This window comes from Heloderma suspectum, chromosome 1, assembly GCF_057233095.1.
Source record: "Heloderma suspectum isolate Gila_16-S chromosome 1, 16-S_ref, whole genome shotgun sequence".
NCBI classification, from domain to species: domain Eukaryota; kingdom Metazoa; phylum Chordata; class Lepidosauria; order Squamata; family Helodermatidae; genus Heloderma; species Heloderma suspectum.
In genome coordinates this window covers 79173107-79198945 of record NC_139458.1, presented here as the reverse complement: position 1 = coordinate 79198945, position 25839 = coordinate 79173107, and the positions used below count along the sequence as shown (strand labels likewise).

The window sequence follows — 25839 nt, the reverse complement described above, 5'->3', positions numbered from 1 at the left end:
CTGTGAGAGGAGATGTCAGCCGAGCAAAGCTGGGCAGGAACTTTCTGTAGAAATTAGCAAACCCCAGAAAACGTTGCAAGTCCTTCTTGGTGGATGGAGCCTGCCAGGAGAGGACAGCTTGGACTTTGCAGGATCCATACTGATACCGTCAGCTGAGATAATGTAGGCAAGAAAGTCCAAAGAGGTTAGGTCAAACGCACATTTCTCCAGCTTGGCATAAAGATGGTTGTCATGGAGGCGCTGGAGGACGGCAGAGACATGGTGCTGATGGGCATAGGGGTCCTCAGAAAATATAAGTAAATCATCAAGATACACAATGAGGAAAGTGTCCAAATAGTCTTGGAAGATGGCATTCATAAAACGTGAAAAGGGGGGGGCGCAGACGAGCCCAAATGGCATCACTAGGTATTCATACGCTCCGTACCGGGTGCTGAAACAGGTCTTCCACTCATCCCCCTCCCAGATGCGAATCAGATTGAAGGCACCACGCAGGTCCAACTTTGTGAAAATCTTGTCTCGCCCCAGGCGCTCCAGCATCTCCGGTATGAGGGGGAGGGGATACTTCTCGGGGACCAAGACCGAATTCAAAAATCTGTAATCGTGCACCAGGCGGAGTTCTCCAGATCTCTTGGCCACAAAGAAGGTAGGGGCACAGGCGGGGGAGGAGGAAGGGCGAATAAAGCCACATTTGAGGTTTTTGTCCAAAAACTCTCACATAGCTCAAAGTTCCGGCTCCGACATCGAATACAGCTGACCAGTGGGGATGGTCGCCCCCGGAATGAGGTTAATGGCACAATCAAATGGGCAGTGGGAGGGGGGGGGAGCTGGTCGACCTCCTTCCCGTCGAAAACATCCCGAAAAGCTACATACTTCTCTGGAAGGATCACGGTAGCTGAAGAACTTCCAGAAGCAGACGAGGAGGGGGAGGAAAGGGTTAAGGCCTGGGCTGGGACTGGCACCTCGGTCGGGAAGCAATGCTCCCGGCAGTAGGGAGACGCAAACTCCACTTGCTGAAGCTCCCAAGAAATCTGAGGATTATGCTTAGAGAGCCAGGAAACACCCAGCACAATTGGGTATTGGGGAACCTTGGCCAAGTGAAACCATCTGCTCAACGTGGGACAGGGTGCACAGAGTGAGCGGAGCTGTAATCTGGGTCACCACGCCCGAAGAAAGAGGACACCTATCTATGGTCTCCACTGCCAAGGGGGCAGGAAGAGGCAGGGTAGGAATCTTGTGGAAGAGGGCGAAGGTTTCATCCATGAAACTGGTCGTAGCCCCCAAGGCCACTAAAGCCAAGGCCTCCACCCCACCCCACTCGGAGGAGCGGAGGTGAACATGTAATAGGAGATGGGAGGGTGGGGGGGTTGCGGAAGGCACCCACCAGGTGTGGAAACCACCCCCACACTGGAGACCCCCAACAGGCTTGGGGGGCAGCCTAGTCAGGCCTGGGGGCAAGGGGGAGGAAGGAGAGGAAGGAGAGGAGGGGGAGGCAGAGGAGCTGCGGGTCTGGCGCAGCAGGTTTTGACGAAATGTCCCAGTTTTCCACACCAAAAGCATCGGCGCTCAGCGCACCGCCACTCTAGTTCCTCTGGCGGCAGTGGGGCTCGGGTAGCTCCCAGCTGCATCGGGGTCTCCTCCGCCCCCACCGCAGGGGCGGGAGGTGGGGGAGGGGCAGGAAACAGGGGGGAATGGGAGGAGGGAAATCTCGGCTCCCGGCACCCCTCCAGCCGACTATCTATCTGGAGGCAGGTCTGCATGAGATCCTCCAAAGTAGGCGGCTAGGCATGCACGCCAACTCATCCAAGATCTCGTCGTTCAAACCGTCCATAAACTGAGCCACCAGTGTGGCATCATTCCACTGTAAATCCTGCATCAGCAAGCGAAAAGTTGTTGCATAGCTGGAAACTGAGTCCTTACCCTGCCTGAGGCAGCGAATCTCCCAAGAAGCTGTCTGCATGAGCAGGGGGTCACCGAAAAATCTGGCCATTGCTGTTATGAAACCTTGATAGTCCCCGAGCAGGGGGTCATTAGCAAGAAGAAGTCCCGAAGCCCATTTAGCTGCCACACCTGAAAGTAGGTTAATGATGAATCCCACACGAACCTGTTCCGTCAGGAAATCCTCAGGTTAAAGGCTCATGTACAGCTCCGACTGGGCCCGGAAAATCTGAAAAAGTCCTTTCTCCCCAGAAAACTTCTCTGGCAAAGCCACCAGGCACTTGCAGCGGGGGGGAATAGGAGGTGGCGGGGGTTGAACCGCAGCTTGCAGATTCTGTACAGCAGTCGTCAGTTGAGCCACTTGATCACAGAGGATCTGGTTCTCTTACGCCAGAGCTTGCACTGCCGGGTCCCTGGCACCCTCCATTCGGCAGGAGGAGAAGAGAGAGAGAGAGAGAGAGAAGAAAAAGAGGAACGGGGATCAAGCTGTCAGGAGCGCTCTGGCGGCCTCTCCCAGTAGATTCCAATAGCCAACTCAAGACACAGATGAAAGGATTTCTTAGCAAAGCTATAATCCTTTTACAACTTAATGACTCTTTCAGATGCTAATCACCAGTGACTAAACCAAGGAACAGCAGGGTGGCCTAAGCTTCAAGTAGTCAGTTGATCCCCGTTTGAAAGAGAGTCACTTGAAGACCCAGAACTTATGGGCTAGGGAGAGATCCTCCCTCTTTCCCTTGGGTCCATGGGAGGCGGCTGTTGCTTGCGCGCCAAATGGGCGCTACGCTTCCTTTCCGCGCCCTCCATCACTCATCGCTCTTTGCATCTGCGTCGAGCATCTAAGAAGCCCCCCTCCCACATTCCCCCACTGCCAGGGTCGCTATCTATCTTAGGAATGCTGGCAGGAGGAATCTCTGCCAGGCGCTGAGCCTGGGAGGGATGAGCTGGCCCCTCTCCCATGGATAGCTGTTCCTCCTCAGAATCTGAACTGCCCTGAGGCTCTCTGGGCTCAGTTTCCACCCTGACAGTGTGATGCACAGATACCACGAAGAAGGAAGGCAGGTTGCTTACTTGTGGTTCTTCAAGTGGCCATCTGTGCATTCACACAACTGTCCCTGCTTCGGTGTCAGTGTTGGTTTCGATACTGATACTAAGGCATGATTTTTCTCTCAGTTTCAAGACTATTTCAGTGGTCTCAAGGAACTGAAGGAATGGGCAGGAACCCACTAGGACATGTGCAGCAGACGGTGGGGAAAGGGTTCCCACCAAAAACATGATCCTCAGCTATAGAAGTTTTCCCGAATCGAGGCTCCATGCAGGCACAGAGCCCATATGTAAATGCACAGATGACCACTCAAAGAACCACAGCAACCTGCCTTTTTCAGAGTTCAACAAGAGAATTAAACATTATATCAATAAACATGAGTTCCCAAGCCTGTGTTTCTCTGACCTTTCCTGCAGTCTCCCCCTGCCCCCAGGTCAGTATTTTCTATCTTGGAGCCCAGCTGGGGCAAATCAGTCAGGGAGGATGGAAGTAGCAGGGAAGCGGCATTGGGAGGGAGAAGAGTCCCACCCATTCTCATCCCACCCACTGCTTCTCCTGTATTGACAGAGGGTTAGGGTAGATTACCTTGAGAGCCTTGTTTATTAAATGTGAGGCTGGAAAGCCATCTTTTCTAAGATGCATATTCAAGCCCTGAAACAGTAGCATAATTTATAAGTCTTTTTAATACACTTACAGTAGAAACTTATTAGTTTGTTATTGTCCTTACTGTTTCTAGGGAACGAGAATCTTTTTCTCATACAAAAAAAAGACTGCAGACTTCAGGTATGAGTGAAATTTTCCCATTTTGCCTTCATTATTATTTTTACATACAACAGAAGTGAGTATAAATTCATGGAACCGGTAGTGAAAGTACTTAAATCAGCATCTGGGTCCAGTTATGGACTGGGTGAGGGCCAATAAACTGAAGCTTCATCCATATTAGATTGAGGTGCTGTAGGTGGTTGATTCATCTGTTCAGCTTAGTGGTAATCAGCCTGTTCTGGAGAAGACTGATAGAACAATTCTTCAGTTTGGGGGTGTTCCATCTTCAGGTGTCCCCTATCACAGGTGGTGTCTAGAGAAAGTGCCTTTGTTGTTGTGGCAGTCCAACAGATCACTCTCCCTAGGGAGACTTTCCTGGTATCTGCATTGATGTCATTCTGATGCCTGGTGAAGGGCTTTTTATTTTTCCAGGCATTTAAATTGTGCGTTTTTTATCTCTAGCACCTGAATTGTATGCTGTTCTCTTTTCTGCTGCTTTATATTTTTTATTCTTGTTATTGTTGATTTATTATGCTTTGATATTTTTGTTGTATTGCTGTATTTTTATATTTTATTGGAAGCCACCCTGGGAAAGTTTTCTAAAGGTTGAGGTACCAGTATTTAAAATAAATAAAAATAATGTCTGTACTGCTTCTGTTAATTAAACAGAGTCATTACTCATCAGAATTCAGGTAAGGAAAAACATCTGTACATGTCCTATAATCTCTGTTGCCCATAGTTTAGACAATGACAAGCAGGGCCTCATATAAAGTTGCAGAGGGTTTTTTTAATGTAATACTTTCTTTGTAGTCATTCTTCGTTATTGCTCTCACTCTCCGCCATTTACAGACACCCAGACAAGTTCACAATACTCATCCACATACCACTCATGTAACAGTTTCATCTACACACATAACAGTAGATCAAATTCTGAATGTCTTCTCATCAACAGCCCACAGGCCCTATCTTTCCCTAGGCCTTGTGCACTGACAGTTTAACTTCTGAGCAACTGGAATATTTGTAAATATTCCATAACACCTCAGCCGCTAAACCAACTGAAGCCAGAACTCTCAAAGCCAGTAACTACAGAGGTTTCAAAGACTGCATTTATCTAAGTTCCCCTTTCCCTCTTTTATTAATTTTACCAGACTTTGGAGATAAATTGGCAAAAGGACACGTTGCTTACCTGTAATTGTGGTTCAGTTCAGTGTGTGTGATCGTGACCCACAAATATTTGGTTAGTAATGACTGTGTTTATCAGTAGACCCCCATCTAATTCATCAGCTCAAAGTGGGCCAGGATTGGGCCAGGTATACCCATGGAATGAAGTGAATACAGTCCATCTCTCCCACCAAAAGATAGCCACACATACTTTGAGGTACATATATAGCATTTGAGTGATTTCTGAAAAATGTATCTATCTGTGAATCATATTTTTCATTAATAGATTCGATTTTTAATCTAACAGTCTCAACGTATTTTTTTAAATACTCATACACACCCCTTTCTCCTTTTACTACTTCATTCTTGTCTGTTTCTAGTAGTCAACTCCTAATGAACTCTGTCCATTTATCTGCCAATCTGTGCTGGTGTCTGTTCCACTCTTTATAATACTTCCTGTTTACAAAGTATTTTCCAATCTGTCACCACAATCCAGAGAGTGTAATTTGCTTGCAGAAATAGGCTTCTACAAATCAACTTCCAAAGCCATGTCCAGGGACTAGAAGGCTGGTCACCAGCCTCCATTATGCCTAAGCAAGTTTTATCTGGAAGAACAAAGAAAGCAGGAATCAGAATTATGCCATTCTCTAACAGGAAGCTCTAAGTGAATCGGAATCTCCTGGGAACTAGAGTCCCATCCTCTAATAATGAAAAACTGCCAACATAGGGTAAAAAGAGGTTTGTGCTCGCTCTACACACACGCATGCACGCACACACACACGTGGTTTGAAAGCCAAATCTATGTCTCGGACACAGAGTTATGAAAAACCAATCATGGCTGGGTAAGCCAGGAATGACATCATGCAATCTGTGCCTAGTGACAAGGTGAGCTAGAATTTAAAGGGGAGAAAACATGGGGGCAGACAATATACAGACACTTCCTGGAAAGGCCTAGCCAAGAAAAAAGCGTGACAGGATCCACATAGTGTGTGACTGTCACAGTATACTCTTAAATAGACTAACTTTGCTGACTTGGAAATGGAGTTCTCACTTTTTTAAAAGTCGAAGCCAGAATGTCATGCTGCTCAATATAAGTTCTCATGACCTATATACACTCAGTTCATCATATCATCTTCAAATAGCCTGTGAAGTTTCTTTGAATCTTAGGGTCTCTTCTGAATTTTAATAGTCCTGCTTTCTCTAAGCATGACAATAACAATTCAAACCCATAATCCTGTTCTTAAGAGCTCTTACATGTAAAAACCCCAATGAAGCTAATAATCCCCTTCAGACATTTGGAGGGAGAGGAATGTGCATTGGGGGGGGGGGGTGATAGCTCCCAAACATACACATTGCAGGCATGTGAAGGAATGTAAGTGAGGTGGAACTTGCTGCCACAACCTTAACATCACATACATATGCCCAGTTCATTAAACTCCTAAACATCTGAAAGAGGCTGAAAGCATTTCATTACATATCAATGTAACATCTGGAAAGTGAGACAAGAAACAGATGGAAATATGAAGCGTCATTTGACCAATCTCAGCATAGCACAGGAAGAAGCAGGCCAGTGTTGAATTTCACCATCAGTAACCTTTCTGTACATTGTGCTAGGTCAGTGTTAAGTTGGATTGAATGAGGGTGTTGGCATTTTTTAGAAGTCCACTTGTTGACAAGATTTTAAGAATATTATATTGTAAAAATGCCTGCACTCAAATTATGCAGTTAAACTTAATAGGCAGTATCCAATGGGGTGCTTACACCCCCATCAATTCTCCTGCACCCCACCAATTCCTGTCTGCAAGCAGGAATTGCTTGCAGAATGGAGATTTAGTGCTACCAGGGGCAAATGGAAATAAGCAAAAATTCTTGCATTTCTGGAATGGGGCAGGTTCGTGAAGCTCACATAAAGGAGCTCCACTGACCTGTCCTGATTCAGAAATGAACATTTCCGCTCCTTTCGGGGCTTCCTCTGGGAAGTGTTAAATCTCTGTTGCCCAAGCAGTGGGTCCCACCAGCGCAACAGAATTGGCGGGATCCGCCACTAGTGCAACAGAAGCTGTGGGACACAAGAGAATCGGAGTATAAGCACCCTATTGGTTATTGCCCAATGTATGTGGAATTTAAGTGCTAGATAATGTAACCATAATTATATGGGCTCATGTGGGTACAAAAAGATTGTGCAGACACTGCCACAACCTAGGCTATACATATAGTTCAGGATATCCTTGTTATTAGTACAGTGAGAAAATGAGACATCGTTCAAAACTGAGAACATGTAGTCCAGGAAAGACCAAACCCAACTACATGAGCAAGAGTATAGAGGGATGCCAGGAACTTGAATCGGTTTCAAAATACGAGAGGAGGGATTTGCAGTGGCAGCCTATAATGTGTCTATGTTGGTGGAATACAAGTAATATTTACTAGTAAACTATATTTTGTTAAACTATAACACCTAGAACTATGTACCAAAGTCAGCAGAGCCAAAATTGTCATTTAGATTTCCCTATTGGGATAACAGCCAATAAAAAACAAACAAATCCGGAGGCACAGGGGACATCAGCACTAAAAGTAAAATTATACCTAATTATTCTTATGTCACTATCCTAAATACAGTCATTTTCTATTCTCTAGATTAGCAGGTGTCCGCAATCATGGTTTTTTGGTGCTGAAGGAGTTAAAAAAATGTTGATGTGTGTTTGTGAGTTTTTCCAGAACACTTCTATAAACAGCCAAAAACTGACTCTCTCCCTTTTCTTTTTCCTCCTTCACACCACTGCTCTTTCCTGCTATACTTTACTCCTCGAATTCTTTAGCTATTTCTAGTGCAACTGTCCTCCCTCTGATTAATCTTTCTTTCCCCCTTATACTCTGAGTAAGTTTTGTTTTAAACTCCTTTCTTTTATTATAGATCCTCCACCATAACTTTTCCTGCATTCTTCCCAACACACTGATGCAAAGGATGTCCCCTCCACACACACACGCCCAAGCCAACTATGATTTTCAGAATGCTCTCTTCAGCTTTGAAGCAAGAAAAATATCTAATTTTCATATGATATTTCATGTAACTCATATAGTTACATTTCATATAACTATTTTTGTATCATACCAAGTAGTTGAAATACATGACAGCACTCTGGAGCTGACAAAGCAAAGAGGTGTGATAGTTGGTATTAAAACAGTCCTCTCAACATCATGGACATTGGATGTAATGTCTTTCTCTGAAGTGGACAACTGAGACTTTGGCTTCTAAGAGTGGGTAACTGTTATTACAGAAAATAGAGCAGTGATTTAATAACACTGATATCTGAATGTGGAGAGGAAAAGCAAAAGGCAACTTTGTCTAAATTCCTGCACCCAAGCCAGCCGTCCCCCTACATACACCCACACATACCTCTGTGATTTACTTCCTTACTCTCTCTCGCTCTCTTTTACACTTTCTTTATTATCTGCTTTCCTGGGCTGTATTTTCCTCATGTTCCTCCTGTTTCTTTGCAGGGATCCTAAAGAATGTCAGTAAGTCTGAGGTACTTTATTACAAGTAACATTGAAAAATGGATTCTCATACAAATGATATGAAAAGAAACTAAAACTGAAGATACCAAGTGAAAACCAAGCAAACAAGATGTTCAAATGGGAGACAGAAATCTAGAAACTGTTGTATTATTCTGTTCCAATATTACAAAATTAAATGTTATTGAAACAGTAATATGTATTTTTCTTTTCAAAGTGTTTCATATTATTTCATTAATAAGATGGAGAAATATGTGTGTTTGGGTAGTAATGTTCATTATTAATTTTCTTTCTTTGATTAAAAAATATTATTAATCCATAAAATACAGGTATCAAAGAGGCAGAAAGAAATACAGCAGAAAAAAACAACCAAATAAAATTGAATGGACATTCCTCAAAAAATTGTTGGATTTGCTACCTATTTCATTTACTGTTAATCTATTAAATACATTCATTAATTTGCCACCAATATATGTGCAGTGATCACTCACTAATGCAATGATATCTGCATTATCACCTAACAATGTTTTGTGAATGGCCACACTTAAGGTAATTATCACTGTCTATACTTTCTGCATTTCAGTTCCCTCTGACCTCACTGTTTACAACCTCCCCACCCCCACCCCCATCCCCAGATCCAAGCATGTGTATACATTTGCCAACTTGAGGTTAATACTTCATGGACAGGAGTTTGGACGCTGATGGCAATGGCGGCATGATCTTGGAGCTCCCTGCCCTCAGGAAATATTTTAAGCCAAGAAAGGTTATCTAAAAAGAAACTCCTGGAAACAAAATTCCAGACAGCCATTAATGACTCTATTAGGAAGAACGGAGAGTGGAATGAAACAGTTCTTTAAATCAGCAAAGAAACACCTGTGGGAAGAAGTTGAGACCCGAAGGATGGCTGTATCAAAAGAAGAACTGACTGAGCAATTAACAACACTTAAACAAGATTTATTGACTGCCTGGAAGGAAATACTGGAAGATAAACCAGAGCACTCGCATGAGGATGAAAGAAACAGAAGCAGCAGTCTCCGAGAATGCAGATAGACTCGACACCCACAAGGTACAAATTAAACCTTTAAGAAAGCTAATTGAAGAGAATTAGCTTAAAATATGAAGATCTGTCCAATAGAAATATGCGTAGGGAAAATGTGTGTATTCGTGGAATTATGGAGACTGCAGAATGAGGATCTGTTAAAGAATGTATAGTGAAATGGCTTACAGAACTTCTTCCTGAATGTAAAATACAGATGGATGATCTTGAAAGATCAAGATATTCCACAAGATATCATAATTTGTTTTGTAAACTATTCTCTAAAGGAAAAGATATGAAAGAAATACAGCTAATGAAAGAAATAAAGTATAATGGCATGCCTGTGATGTTTTTACAAGAAAGCCCCAGAGACACTACAGAAAAGGAAAACTCTAGGTGCATTTACAAGAAAACTTTGAGAAGAAGGAATTAAATATTTCTGGGGCTTCCCTTTCAAACTGACAATAATACATAAAGGGAAAACATATCTGGTAACAACCAAATCTGGGATCAAGGGACTGTTCCAAGAGTTGAAGATAGAAATCCCAGAAGAAGACTGGATGAAGAAAGGGAAGAAAGGACTGCAGATAACCAGGCAGATGTTTCAGATGGCAAGGGGGAGGAAATAGTGGCCAACTACAAGCATAAGAAGAAATAAGAGAAAAAGATAGCAAATGTTTCTACGAGAGAGCGGCCATGAAGGCGAAAACAAGGGAAGGAATAAATATGGATTGAGTCATAAACAGGAGGAGATGAAATAATTATCAGCAAAAAGGAAAAGAAAAACAAACAAACTGAGGGCGAGGGAATCTAAGACAAGCAGCCAGCTTATGAAGAAATAAGTTGGCTGGCTACCCCAGAGAGGATAAGGAAGTTTAGTTATTTTCTCATATTGTTCCAGTTTTGCTTGTGTGTGTGTTTTTCCGTCTCACAACTTTTCTCTTTAAATTTGTAAATTTGTCTAAATATCCGGTGTGTTTATATAAGAGAGTACTGTGATACCATAGTGATAAGCTTTGCAGATAAGAGCAGGGAGGAGGAAATTAAAAAGTATTGAAGGAGATACTGGCTCTTGGAAGCAGGAGCAAAGAACCTTTCAGGAAGAGGGGATAGAGGGGGGGAAATTGGGAGGGATTGGAAATAAGGAATAAGTAAAAGGGAAGTAAAATAAATATGGTACAGTGTACATCTCTGAATATAAGAGAGGAAAAGGGGGTCAGGTAAAACAAACTTGAATGTATAAATTGATATCTGAAATGAAGCCTGAGATATTATTTCTACAAGAACTTCATAAACCAAAGACAAACAGTGGGATATTGGGCAGCAGACAATGAGGACAAATTCTTAGCTCCAGGATCTAGAGAAGCAAGGGGGGTAGGGGTATTAATTAATAAGGAGATAAATTTTCAGTTAAAAAGAATGATGAAAGATAAAAAGGGGAGATATATATTTGTAGAGGGGAGATATAATAATAAAGAGTTAATTACACTGGTATCAGTATATAGCCCTAACACGAATCAAATAAACTTTCTACAGAAGATCTTAACTAAAGTTAACAGATTCTCAAAATCAGAAAAAAAAATCATTGCAGGAGTTTTAAACTGGAATCTGCAGAAGGGAACATCAGTGGGCAATACAAAATGAACAATAATGTTAAAGCAGGACAGAAAAGTATTCTGGTACATGGAAATTCTGAAAAACTATGATATTTATGATGCTTGGATCAAAATAAATCCTAATGACTATAGTTATACATATTTTTCAGAAGTATATAAAAGTTTTAGTAGGTTGGATACAATTTTAACGACAGAAACTTTTTTACGAAGGCTTAAAAAAATGGAAATTGGACAAATAAAAGTAACAGACTATGCCCCAATCAAAATGTATGTAGAGATGGACCAAGAAATTAAAAGTGATTAGATATGGAGATTGAATCCTATATTATTAACTAAGGAACATATTAAAGCTAGGATAAAAAGGAATATAGAAAGATATTTTGAAGAAAATAAAACAGGGGAAACAACAGAAACAGTTAGATGGGAAGCAGGCAAGGCAACGATAAGGCTGCAGTCCTATCTAGATAGGTGGCCAACTTGGAGGCGACCGCCTATCCAAAGCAGGGCAGGAGAAGCACAGGGGGGATTGTTCCCTCCGCGCCTTTCCTGCTCTGCTTTTTCTGCTAGACAGACGTATTTGGCTGTCTAGCTGCAGGGGGTCCGAGCAGGAGAGGAGGCTGCTGTATGACACATTGGATGTGTCATACAGGCAGAGCTGCTCTCCCCGCCCCGGAACGCCCCCAGACCCACCCCTTTGCAGACACTCTGCACTTCTGTTGCGAACATGGAGGATGGGGCTACTCTGTGCTGCCTCCGAGGCAGAACGGACATGGGGGGAAATCAGTTTTGCGGGGACCTCGGAGCATGGGCTCCAACGTCGGTTGCTGGAAAACAGCATATTCTATGACCATCTAGCTGCTGTCTAGCAGCCATAGCATTGCTCCCTAAGTGAGGTTTGTATAAAAGAGCTAAGCTTAATAAAGACAAAGGAGAAGGAGAAGGAGACACTGGATCAAGAAATTAACAGATTAATGGAGCAGTACAAGCATACTGGTCAGATTAGAATTAGAAAAGAAATGGAAAAATTGAGGAAAGAAAGAGACACTAGAAATAAACAAAACAATGGTAGACATGCTATATGTCAAGCAAAGGTATTATGAGTTTACAGGAAAAAGCTCAAAATTGTTAGCGAACAGAGTCCAGAAAAAGAGGACTAAGAACAGAATTTTAGCTTTGAATAGAAAAGAAGGAATTAAAATATATGCTCAGAAGAAAATGGGAAAATTATTACAAAATTATTATAAAGATCTTTATGAAGGGAAACAGAGAGACATAAACCAAGACAAAACAATAATACCCCCCACACACTAAAAGAAGAACAGAAACAATTTGTAGAAGTAGAGATAGAAGAAGAGGAGTTTAAAGAAGCTATAAAAGAATTAAAAAATAATAAATCACCAGGCCGAGATGGGTTTATGGGCAAATTTTGTAGAGCAGATATGGGAAACTGATATTGATGAAGAAATAGAGGAGGAAGACTGGAAACAACTTTTAGATAGGTTTTCCTTTCAAGCAATATCCACAAAATAAAAGACGGTGGATTAAAGTTGGTTCAGAAGTGGTATTTGACACCAGTGAAGTTAGCAAAAATGAGTAAGAATCTATCACCTTTGTGTTGGAGAGGATGTGGAATTAATGGTACTTGAATACATATGTGGTGGGAATGTAGGAGGGTTAGAAAATTTTGGGAGAAGATATTTCAAGAAATAGAAAGAATCACTGATCAAGAGATTTGTAAAACACTAGAATTATCTTTATTGAATATGTTTGTAAAAGAAAATAGAGAGATTAGAGAAAAAAATTAATTGGTTTCTTGTTGACAGCCATGAGGCAATTAATTGCAAGTAATTGGAAAACAGCCCAGATGTTGACAATATCTTTGTGGAAAAAGGAAATCTGGGACATAGCAATAAATGAAAAGTTGACACAGAAGCTAAGAGTGCACAGAGGAATCAAGAAAAGAGACACCTTCAAGGATTGGAAAAAGCATATAGATTTTATGAAAAAAGAGTCGAATGGAAGAACGTTGATAGAAGCTTATAGAAATCTGTGGGACTCATGAAAAGAAAAAGATAATAAAGGAATGAAATAGGATGAATGAATATATTACCCTGGAACAGAGATAGAAAATAAAGGAGGGGAGAAGAGGAATCCTGAAACTGTTTGAGCTGGGGGAGGGACTGGGGAGGGATTTTTAATTAATAAGACTGTGGTGGGGGGGTTAATTTCTTTTGAAAAATAAATAAAAATATATTTTTTAAAAAACTTCATGGACAGTGCCCACAAAAGCTTATGCCATAATGAATTTGTTTGTCTTTAAGGTGCCATAAGACTCTGTTGTTTTTTGCTGCAACAAATCTACTTAAGAGAATGACAGTAAGATCAAAAGGCAACTTATACCCTGTAATTTCTTCAACTGTATCTATTGCCCTGCTCCAAAAATTCCTAATAATTCCTAATTATTTTATATTCCCACCAAATATGTCTTTCTCTAGACATCAGAGTTGCTTATCAAATAACCTTACAGAGTGCTTTAGTGAGACAAATAATATCAGAATCCATACAGAATTCTCAATACACTCAGAACATGTAAAAGAAACTAATTCTGAGGGGGAGGCAACAGCCCCATTCACACATGCATAGCATGAAAGAAAATCACATGTAGATCAGGGCTGGAGGGCTGTGTCTCTGGGCCCACCTGAAGGTTTTGTGGCACCATTGGTCCTGTCCTTGACATCAATGGACTAGGTGTGAACGTTTGCAAAGGAAAACCTACAAGCATAGGCATTTCCCACTTTCTGGAATGCTGCACGATTGCCCTAACGTGGATGTCAGGGGCAGGGCTAGAAGCACTGCGAAACCTTGGAGGTGGGGGCAGAGGTGCAGCCCTGAAGCCCCATTGTACATGTGATTCCCTTCACACATTATATGTGTGAAGGGAACTATTGAGTCAAGACTTTACATCTCCACCCCCACCGTGGGACCTACTTTTCTCTAAAAGCCATTTGCACAAGGGCAACTCTGAATCCAAGCCATTGATTACAATGGGCTTAATTGCACATTCCTCTTGCTGGAAGTTGGCCTGCATCTGCAATAGCACCAACTTACCGATATCTCTCCTGATACAAATGCAGTCTAAATTCAGGTTGATAAATACTTCTATTTGAAAATGGATACATGACCAGAAGGGAGTTTTTTGTCTCGTCTTGCCTGGATCCCGGGAGAGCTGCTATATACTATAAACTAGTAATTCTGCATAACAATAAAATTGCTATCAAATTATCATTTAATTTCTTAGTAAGAGCTCAACTCAGTATCAGAGTGCTGGACTGGGAGTCAGATGATCTGGGTTCTAGTCCCCACTCGGCCATGGAAGCTCACTGGGTGACTTTGGACCAGTCAGACTCTCAGCCCAACCCACCTCACAGGGTGGTGGTTGTTGTGAGGATAAAATGGAAAGGAGGAGGATGTACACCGCCTTAAGTTCCTTGGAGGAAAAAAGGCGGGATATAAATGTAATAAATAAATAAATAATAAATAAACTCAATCAGTATTTTATAAGGTTTTATTCAATGGTGTGTTTGTAACTATACCAAAGAGTACAATTAAAATACCTGGGAGAGATTCCTAAAAAGCAATACAGCAGTTCAGTCAGGTTTCACTTTTGTAAATATATCTATTTCTGGACCACTGATTCTCTTACAAGGGTCTGGGTTCCCTGGGTGTCCAAGTGGTATGTCAATTGTTTCTGTTTGTGCTCCTTCTTCATTATTATGAAAACAAGCTATGCATATATGAAAATCTGTTACTGTGAGTAATACTCTCTCTAAAAAAACTTTAATACCCATTTTTATGATGTAAGAATTATTGGAATTATTTTGAGCAACCTTGTGATAGTACTGGTAGCAGGTGTGTTGAAATTACACCTGCTAATTACAGTGCAGAGACCACTAGTAAAAGTATATGAATGACTTAAAATACTACAAATGTTGCAATATATGGAATTGGAATTTATGAAATTGTCATTGGCTGGGATCCAGAGCTCTCTGCATACATACATAAGTTCTTTTTAGCTCCTCCCAATGATACCCCTGTGTACTGCAATGTCCCCCCCCCCAGTCTAGAGACTCTCTAGAGCAGCACCAGCACTGTATGAGGTGTGAGGAGTTGCTAACAAAAAAAATCAGCCCTAACCACCAACCTGACCTCACATGGAAAATATCTGCATACATTCATAAACCTCCCTGGATCCCAGCACTTTGTTTAGTAAATTAATCATAATCTACCTGAAAACGGTCTGTTTACATAAAGCTTTTGAACCCCTTCCTACACTTTCCAGTTCAATATTCTCGAGATATATGGTTTTAAGTTGAGTAGCAGCATATTTTATTGGTGTGTTTTTAACAGAACCAAATTGACATGTATGAATTTGTAATAATTGGTGGTAATTATTAGATTCAACTGCTTCTCTAAAATTAGAAAACCATGGGCAATTTTTCAGTCAGAACCATAATGTACTCAATTATTCTATTCTCTTGCGAAGAGAAAAATGAATAAACAACCTCCAGTGCCCTCACCAGCTTTTGTCATTCAAAATTTATAGACAAAAATCTATTTAATGTCTAATGCCTATTGTCTGTGGGAAATTAATAGAAAAATAATTTCCTAGATCTGGTACAGAATACATTCATTACTTCAAGAACCTGTCCATTAAAATCACTTTAAAAAATACAAAGAGGGGCTATGGATGGTTTCCCATTAAGAATTCAAATAGTACTCAAGCTCTATCCAGTATAGCTCATTGTAAGATAATATCTGTATAAAGGAACTAGCAATATTTTATGGGGTGATTACATGGTTTAGTGATGGAACTACCGCACAATTGCGCTCATTTCACATGCCAGCAAGGTGATGCTCAAAATCCTATAAGCTAGGCTTCAGCAGTATGCGAACCGAGAACTACCGGAAGTACAAGCTGGGTTTCGAAGAGGCAGAGGAACTAGAGATCAAATCGCCAACATTCACTGCATCATGGAGAAAGCAAGAGAATTCCAGAAAAATGTCTATTTCTGCTTCATTGACTACGCTAAAGCCTTTGATTGTGAGGATCACAACAAACTGTGGCAAATTCTTAAAGTGATGGGAGTACCAGACCACCTTACCTGTCTCCTGAGAAAGCTGTACGAGGGTCAAGAAGCAACAGTAAGAACCAGACATGGAACAACCAAGTGGTTCAAAATTGGGGAAGGAGTACGACAAGGCTGCATATTGTCACCCTGCTTATTTAACTTATATGCAGAGTACATCATGAGAAATGCTGGGTTGGATGAATCACAGGTCGGAATTAAGATTGCTGGGAGAATTATCAACAACCTCCGATACGCAGACGATACCACCCTAATGGCAGAAAGTGAAGAGGATCTAAAGAGCCTCTTGTTGAGGGTGAAAGAGGAGAGTGCAAAAGCTGGTTTGAAACTCAACATCAAAAAAACGAAGATCATGGCATCTGGCCCTATCACTTCCTGGCATATAGAAGGGGAAGAAATGGAAGCAGTGACAGATTTTACTTTCTTGGGCTCCAAGATCACCACAGACGGTGACTGTAGCCATTAAATTAAAAGACGCTTGCTCCTTGGGAGGAAAGCTATGGCCAACCTAGACAGCATAGTAAGAAGCAGAGGCATCACCTTGCCGACAAAGATCCGTCTAATCAAAGCTATGGTTTTCCCAGTAGTAATGTATGGTTGTGAGAGCTGGACTATATGGAAGGCTGAGCGCCGAAGAATGGATGCTTTCGAACTGTGGTGCTGGAGAAGACTCTTACGAGTCCCCTGGACTGCAAGGAGGTCAAATCAGTCAATCCTAAAGGAAATCAACCCTGAGTGCTCATTGGAAGGACAGATACTGAAGCTGAAGCTCCAATATTTTGGCCACCTAATGCGAAGAGAAAACTCTCTGGAAAAGACCCTGATGCTGGGAAAGACTGAAGGCAAAAGGAGAAGGGGACGGCAGAGGATGAGATGGCTAGATAGCATCACCGATGCAATGAATATGAACTTGAGCACACTCCGGGAGAGAGCGCAGGACAGGAAGGCCTGTCGTGCTATGGTCCATGGGGTCACGAAGAGTCGGACACGACTGAACAACACAACAATACCGGGAGGGGGAAGGTGAGAGAAGGAATCAAATGTGGTACATCTGCCTAGGTGAATGGTGATATTCATCCTGCTTTGGATGGAGATGCACTCCTTCTGAAAGAGCAGATTCACAGTTTGGAGGTGCATTTTGAACTATTTCTGTCACTGGAGGCACAGGTTCTCTCCATGGCACAGGGTGCCTTTTGCCAGCTTAGAATGGTTTGCCAACTGCATCCCAGCCTGGACAGAGAGAGGCCCAGTTTGCATGATCACAGGGTGGTTAACTAACTATGGTGGCTTGTTAACCACCCTGAGTGTGCTGGTCGCGTACCATCTGATTTGCATAATTACCCTCGCCAGGCGTGGCGTCTCTTGTCATCCGAAGCCAATGAGGGTGGCTTGTTTGGGTGGTTAACAAACCATCCAGAACCCATGGCCTGTTGTGGGGTGCTTTGTTGACCAGCCACCCTCATGGGGCTCAGACAACACGAGAAACCATGGTGGCAGGGACTTGGATCAGCAACCTGGTGCCCATCAGTGCACCATAGCTAATAAGCCATGGTGGGTTGTGATGATCGTGTGAACCGGTTCATAGTCTGGCCTCAGGGATCCATCTTCTGGTAACCTCCAGACTAGATTATTGGAATGCATCATATGTGGGGCTGCCTCTGAATATGGATCAGAAACTGCAATTAATTCAGAATATATCTGCTAGATTGTTAACCGGGATCAGGCATTATAAGCACATTATGCCAGTGCTTCACCAGCTGCACTGACTATAGGTCCATTTCTGGGCCCAGTTCAAAGTGTTGGTCTTGACCTATAAAGCCTTTCATGCCTTGGGACCAGGGTACCTTAGTAACTTACGCGTGAATAAAATATTATAATGAAAAATTACAAAAAAATAAAATTAAACAAAACAGCAAAAACAGTATTATCAAAAATTAAAACAACAGTAGATAAAAAGGGAGTGTGGAGAATAGGGATGTCAGAGTAAACTGCAAGGAATTCAAATGAGTTTGAATTTCTATGAATCTGACCTGTGGGTCCCACAGCAGGCCAGCTTTTTTTTTAGTCATGCAGATTTTGCAGACTTGCAGACCAGTTTTGGGGAGGATTTGTGCTAATGCACATTTGTGCTAATCTGCATTAGTTAATGTGAATTGGTGCAAGTAGAATGAAATTCTGGTTAAAAATATCCAATCCCATCAGTGAACGGATAACAGAACAAAAGATGCCTGACAATCTGCAACACACAGATGGAATGGATTGAACAAAATCCATACATCCCTAGTGGAGAACCATCCCACAAACTGCAGAAGAGAAAATAAAATCTTCAAAGCAACTTTCAGGCAACACCAAAAGCCACTCTGAAAAGAATGCAATCCAAATGTATTACAGGTTAAGCTCATCAGATGCATGAAGTGTTACTCTAAATTGGTGGGGATAGATACATGGGTGTAGAGACAAAAAAAAAGTAGTGAGGTCAGAGGGCAATTAAAGGCAAAAAACCCAACAGACTGTGATAATTACGCTAAAATTTAAATATATTTAAAATAATTGCAGTGCCATTCACAAAGTAGTGTTGATAATGACACAGAAATATTTTAAATAAACATAAGCATCCTGGCACTGGTGAGCTAATGAACACCTGTGTTGTTGTTGTTGTTCAGTCATTCAGTCGTGTCCGACTCTTCGTGACCCCATGGACCATAGCACGCCCGGCCTTCCTGTCCTGCGCTCTATCCCGGAGTGTGCTCAAATCCATATTCATTGCATCGGTGATGCTATCTAGCCATCTCATCCTCTGCCGTCCCCTTCTCCTTTTGCCTTCAACCTTTCCCAGCATCAGGGTCTTTTCCAAGGAGTTTTCTCTTCGCATTAGGTGGCCAAAATATTTGAGCTTCAGCTTCAGTATCTGTCCTTCCAATGAACAGTCAGGGTTGATTTCCTTTAGGATGAACTGATTTGACCTCCTTGCAGTCCAGGGGACTCGTAAGAGTCTTCTCCAGCACCACAGTTCGAAAGCATCGATTCTTCGGCGCTCAGCCTTCCTTATAGTCCAGCTCTCACAGCCATACGTTGCTGTCAGGAGCGCCTTGGTGGCCTCTCTCAGTAGATTCCAATAGCCAACTCAAGCCACAGACGAAAGGATTTCTTTTCAAAGTTTTAATGCTTTTATAACTTAATCTTTCAGATGCTAATCACCAGCGACTAAAGCAAGGAACAGCAGAGTGGCCTAAGCTTCAAGTAGGAAGTTACTCCTCTTTTGAAAGAGAGTCACTTGAAGACCCAGAACTTATGGGCTAGGGAGAGATCCTCCCTCTTTCCCTTGGGTGCATGGGAGGCAGCCGTTGCTTGCGCACCAAATGGGCCTCCACCTCCTACACCTCCTTTCCGCGCCCTCCATCGCTCATCGCTCTTTGCATCTGCGTCGAGCATCTAAGAAACCCCCCTCCCATACTCCCTCACTACCAGGGTCACTATCTATCTCAGGAATGCTGGCAGGAGGAATCTTTGCCAGGTGCTGAGCCTGTGAGGGATGAGCTGGCTCCTCTCCCACGGGTTGCTGTTCCTCCTCAGAATCCAAACTGCTCTGAGGCTCTCTGGGCTCAGTTTCCACCCTGACAGTTGCTACTGGGAAAACCATAGCTTTGATTATACGAACCTTTGTCAGAAAGGTAATGTCTCTGCTTCTTACTATGCTGTCTAAGTTTGCCATAGCTTTCCTCCCAAGGAGCGTCTGGGATTTAAAAAAAACCCTATTGCTATTCAGGCCACGGGTGATAGAACTTACATTCCTGATAAATTGTAATTCAGTGATTCAAGACTGGAGTTTCCCTTTGAAGTTCCTCTGTTCAAGAATAGCCACTTTAAGGTCAGAAACAGAGACCTGGGGTAGTATCCAATGTTATCCCTAGTTACAGTAGACCCATTGACTAACTTAAGTCCCATTCATTTCAATGGGTCTACTCTAAGTAGGACTAACATTGGATATTACCCCTGGTTTGCATGTCACGCTAAGCTGCAGTGGGTTGTTACTGTGGGTGGTTGCAGGGTGGCTTAGTGTGATGTCCAAACCCAGAGCAGTTTTTCCATCATAGCTTGTTTTTCACAAAATACCCACACTGAGAACCCATGGCTTGTAGTGTGGTTTGTCTGCAGGGTGGCTTGTTGTGACATCAGAACCTAGCAGGGTGATTTTATCATGGGTTGTCAGGAACGACTAGAGAGCTGCCCGGCAAGAGTGGTGAAAACTCCTGCTGATCCTTGTAATCTCACCAGTCACCATTTTCCCTCATCCCTTTTCAGTACCCTTGACCTCAGGGTGGCTTTTCTTTTTTCATAGAAAAAAGATTTCATAGAAATCTTAAAGGAAGGACACCCAAATGTATTCACAATTTTGTTTGGTCCTGCACAAGTGTGCAGGAGTGAATGTCTGTTGCTAGGCATTTTGCGTAATTTCCCCTTCCGTTTTACTGCTCTGCCATGAAATTTGTGTATTTTTACAGATCCATCTCGCCTTTGTATCTTGAAATGTGTGTATGTTTACCAATCCACATCACTTATCTGCCTTGAAATTTGCATATCTTCAGCCACAGTCCCCGCTCTGCCTTGAAATTTATGCATGTTTACCAATCCTGCTCTTCTGTAACCCTCAAGTAAATCTGACAGCTAGCAATGGAAACCAGTGGAGTGAAATGACAAGTCTGCAGGGGGAGAGAGAGATGAAACCTGCTGCAAGAAAAAAGGAGCTTTAGGGGTGGGTTTTTTTTACTTCAGTAGAAGATGAATCAGCCTTTTTTTTTTTTTTTTTTTTTTAAGTGTTTGCTAGTGAGGGAAACCCTGAAGTAGAGAATGACATTGACAAGAGGGGGATATGGCTACGCTGGGCTCAATAGCGGTCAAGCAGTCTTGCAGTCCTGCACATTAGTGCATGACCCCTAAAATAATGTGTGTTTTTAAGTTGCAAACACATTTCTGCATTCATACAGACTCAGAAACTTAAATCCCTTTGGCTATCTGATGCAGGGAGGGGGAGTTTCCCTCATGAGCTGGCAACCCAGCGGACCAACTGAAGAAAGGGTGCTGATGTAGGAAATTAGGATTTCTGCCACAAAGGCCCCTGGGACACATGCCAGCAATAGCCAGAGGGAATGAGAAGACTGAGGGAGAAACAAGCCATGATAAGCCGCAGAGTGGGCTATTGTCTGTCAGGAGAAACTGACAAGCCACCCACCTACCATGGCTCATTTTCAGGGTGGCTTAGCGTGACATCCAACCTCATCCAGTGTCCTCAGAGGTTGAAATGTTTTCCCAACGTTTTTTCAATAGTGTACTTTCTGATGTCAGATATATATCCATTTATTCTTTTGAAAAAACAAAACACCCTGACCTGCTTATCCATGCAGAAGGGCATTACTTGCAGACAATAGTGTATATCACATTGGAAGATCAGTTAAAGGATGGACTAATGTAAAGGATATTAGCTAGGAAATGTATAGTTCTAGTAGTCCTATAGTTTATTCATTGAATTAGTGTGTTAAGTAAAGAGAGATGGACTTGGAAGTCCTTAATTCACATTCCACCTCAGCCACAGACAAATGATGTAAAATGTGTTGCATATTCAGGCACCAATCCTACGACCCAATGAACTCAGCAAGACAACTTATAAGTATTATTTATTTTATTTATTACATTTCTATACTGCCCATTAGCTGAAGCGCCATGGGCAGTTCATTTATAATATTGGACTGAAAAAAATCTGAAAGAAATTATTAACTAGATTGAGTACTAGGTCATTAGAGAGAAGAGATTATCTGCATTCCTTGCTTCATTATTTGTGAAAGTATGTGTTTACCATAGAGTAGCCTCCCCCAATCTGGTGCCCTGCAAATGTTTTGGACTACAATTCCCAGAACTGTTGGCTGTGCTGGCTGGGGCTGATCGTAACTGAAGTCCAAACATCTGGAGGGCACCAGGTTGGGGAAGGCTGCCAGGAAATTGTTTCTTCTTCCCACTTTTCTTCCTGCGTTGCCCCATTCCTCCTCCAGAGGGCAACGGTATCAAGCATGTTATCCTGAATTCTACTAGCAACTTGGTTACTTTCTAGACTTTACCCCTTTTGTCAAAATTAAGGTAAGTTAATTAAGTCTTGTCTTGTAATTGTTTATTTAATGATAAATAGAATTAAGTTGTTTGCTGATGAGTTTTTCACCAATAAAAATGGAGCAGTCCAAATAATATGATCGGGGGGGGGGGGGAGGCTATTGTAGAATTGGAAAAGGTGCAGAAAAGGGCAACTAAAATGATCAAGGGGCTGGAACAACTACCCTGTGACAGTTTAGCTCTGACAGGACTGTTTAGCTTAAAAAGGTGAGGGAGGGAGACATCCCATGAAGTTGAGTAGTGGGAGATTCAAGGCAGATGAATGAAACTACTTCTTCTCACAGCACATAGTTAAACTAGGGAATTCACTGCCACAAGATGTACCGATGGCCATCACTTTGGATGGTTTTAAAAGGGGATAAAAACAAAAGAAGAGCCATGCTGGATCAAACCAAGGGTCCATCTAGTCCAGCATTCTGTTCACACAGTGGCCAACCAGCTCCTCAAAGGAAACCTACAGGCTGGACATGAGTGGAAACAGCACCTTCCTGCCCATGTTACCCAGCAACTGGTGTACACAGGCATACTGCCTCTGATACTGGAGGTAACATATAGCCATCTGGACTAGTAACCATTGATAGCCTTATACTCCAGGAATTTGTCAATCCCCTTTTAAAGCCATCCAAATTGGTGGCCATCACTACATCTTGTGGAAGTGAATTGCATAGTTTAACTATGTACTGTGTGAAGTACTTCCTTTTATCTGTCCAGAATCTTCCAGATATCAGTTTCATGGGATGACCCCAGGTTCTAGTTTTATGAGAGAGGGAGAAAAAACTCTCCCTATCCACTTTCTCCATACCATGCATAATTTTGTACACCTCTATCATGTCCCCCCTTACATGCCTTTATTCTAAGCTAAATAATCCCAGCTGCTGTAACCTTTCCTCACAGGGGAGTTGCTCTAGTCCCTTGATCATTTTGAGTGCACTTTTCTGCACCTCTTCTGACTATATCCTTTTTCAGGTGCAGTGACCAGAGGAGTTTCTTCACAACAAGAGAAGGAGAAGCAAACCAAGGATTACCTGGATTTTTTCAAGGAGTCGGCTTTGGTGCGCTTTGGTCCAGGCAGGGCTCCATGAGCGAGTGCACCACACCAGTGCACCACACCAGTATAAGTCGCTTCACAGAACATACTTCGGGGTGGGGTGGGGTGGGGGGATTAGAATAAATGTCATCAGACTGGCAGGGGCTGAACAAATAAAAGAGGCTCCCCGCTTCCAGGTTCTCCTTTCTCCTTCTGCTGTTATTCCCACAATGCAATGGATCAAAGCTTAGCACGACTTACTTCCTTACACCAATGATGCAAACAGTAAGGAAACAGCTACAGATCCTTCATTACTTGATAAAATCCAGGGAGGTCTCCTCCCATGAAATGGTCTTGCCAAAAATCAATCTCTCTCTTCCCCCCGCCCAGTAAAGACATGCAGCATGGATATTTATGGAACAAGCCTCATTGACCACAATGGGAGTTACTTCTGAGGAGACACCTGCATCCCAAAGCTTCGCCCAATTTCGCCGATTTCTTTCTCTTTTCTTCTCCTTTAAAAGTGCTGTCTCACTTTGTCACTATCGTGCATTTGTCCAGCAACACCACACCCCCTATCTCACTATGTCATTATCATGGAATTACTCTATCATGCAATTGCTCTATCGCACAATTGCGTGACAGAGCAATTGTGTGATAGCGGCATAGTGAGATGGAAGAAATCACCTATCCTGAAAGGAAGTAGTTAAACAAATCACACTTACAAAGGGGTTTTGAATGTCACTGTGTCACTTTGAGGAATTTGTCCAGCAATACCTTTACCCCCTATCTCACTATGTCACTATCGCACAATAGTGAGAAAGTGAGATGGTTGGTGCATATTGCAGATAAAAGTGCTATTTTGCGTTAATGTTTTACTTTTTTAAACAAGTTACAGGCTGCCTGGGGCACACCTATACTTTGTGGGGACAGCCACCAGAGTTTAGTGGTAGGCAAGGTGAAGTAATTGCCATGATGGCTCAGAACTCTGATGGCCAGCCGTGAAATGGTGGAAACATCAGGGAAACACAGGCAGGGAAAACATTGGGGAAACACCCCTTGACTGGGATCAGTGAGGTTACAGCCAGGTGAAAGATACACCCCTGGGCAGGGCTATCATGGTGAAGTAAATGTGGAGGGTGGTGTACACCACAACAGAAGCGCAGACAAGCTGAATTAAGGAAAACAATCAGACTAAAAGTAGTCTCAGAAGAACCAGTTTTTCCACAATAAGCTCCAGGGTGGCTGCGGGATGCCAATGGCGTCATGTATCCCTACTGACCTCCAAACACAGCTAGCTCAGAGTAAATTACTTGTGGCGACACCCCCCAGAACTGTACACAGTATTCTAAATGTGGTTGCCCCATAGATTTGTATAAGGGGAGTATGATATTGGTGGTTCTATATTAAAGTCCTTTTCTAATTATATCTAAAATGGAATTTGCCTTTTTCACAGCTGCTGCACACTGGGTTGACATTTTCATCAAGTTGTCCACCACAACCCCAAGATCTCTTTCTTGGTCAGTCATCAGCTTATACTTGGTTGGGATTTTTTGCCCCAATGTGTATCACTTTGCACTTGCTTACACTGAACCGCAGTTGCCATTTTGATGCCCGTTCTCCCAGTTTGGAGAGATCCTTTTGCAGGTCCTCATAATCTTGTTTTGTTTTAACCACCCTAAATAATTTGTGTCATCCGCAAACTTGGCCACTTCACTGCTCACTTGTAATTCCATACCATTTATGAATAAATTGAAAAGAAATGATCCCAGCAGAGAACCCTGTGGGATCCCACAGTTTATATCCTTCCATGGGGAGAATTTACCATCTATTCCTACTGTTTTCTGTTCTTTAACCAGTTCCTGATCCATTGAAGGACCTCTCCCCTTCTTCCATAACTGCTAAATTTGTTCAGGAGTCTTTGGTGAGGGACTTTGTCAAAAGCCTTTTGGAAATCTAAGTAAACAACGTCCACTGCATCACCCCGTCTCCATGTTTATTGACATTCTCAAAGAACTCTAAACGTTAGTGAGACAGGACTTCCCTTTGCGGAAGCTATGGTGATTCTTTTTCAGCAGGGCTTGTCCTTCTATATGCTTAATAATATTATTTTTAATAATGCTTTCAACCAGTTTACCTGGAACAGATGTTAAGCTAACTACCCTGTAATTTCCTGAATCCCCAACTGGATCCTTAAAAAAAAAAAAAAAGGTGTTGCATTAGTCATTCTCCAGTCCTCTGGTATAGTTACCACTTAGTTCCTCAGATTCCCTACCTAAAAACATCCATTCAGGCACAGTTATTTGTCCTATATTGTCTGCAATGAAAACAGATGAAAAGAATTCATAGAATCATAGAATAGTAGGGTTGGAAGGGGCCTACAAGGCCATCGAGTCCAACCCCCTGCTCAATGCAGGAATCCAAGTCAGAGCATCCCT

At 42.4% G+C, this 25839-nt stretch overlaps 1 long non-coding RNA gene across 1 annotated transcript in view; it reads right to left on the bottom strand.

Moving 5' to 3' along the window:
- Nucleotides 1–4265: 4265 nt before the first annotated feature.
- Nucleotides 4266–25839, bottom strand: part of LOC146357490 (uncharacterized) — a 28699-nt gene continuing 7125 nt past the window's right edge. The window contains exon 3 of the long non-coding RNA XR_014790005.1: nucleotides 4266–5508. This is a non-coding gene — a long non-coding RNA (uncharacterized LOC146357490). The remainder of the gene's footprint in view (nucleotides 5509–25839) is intronic.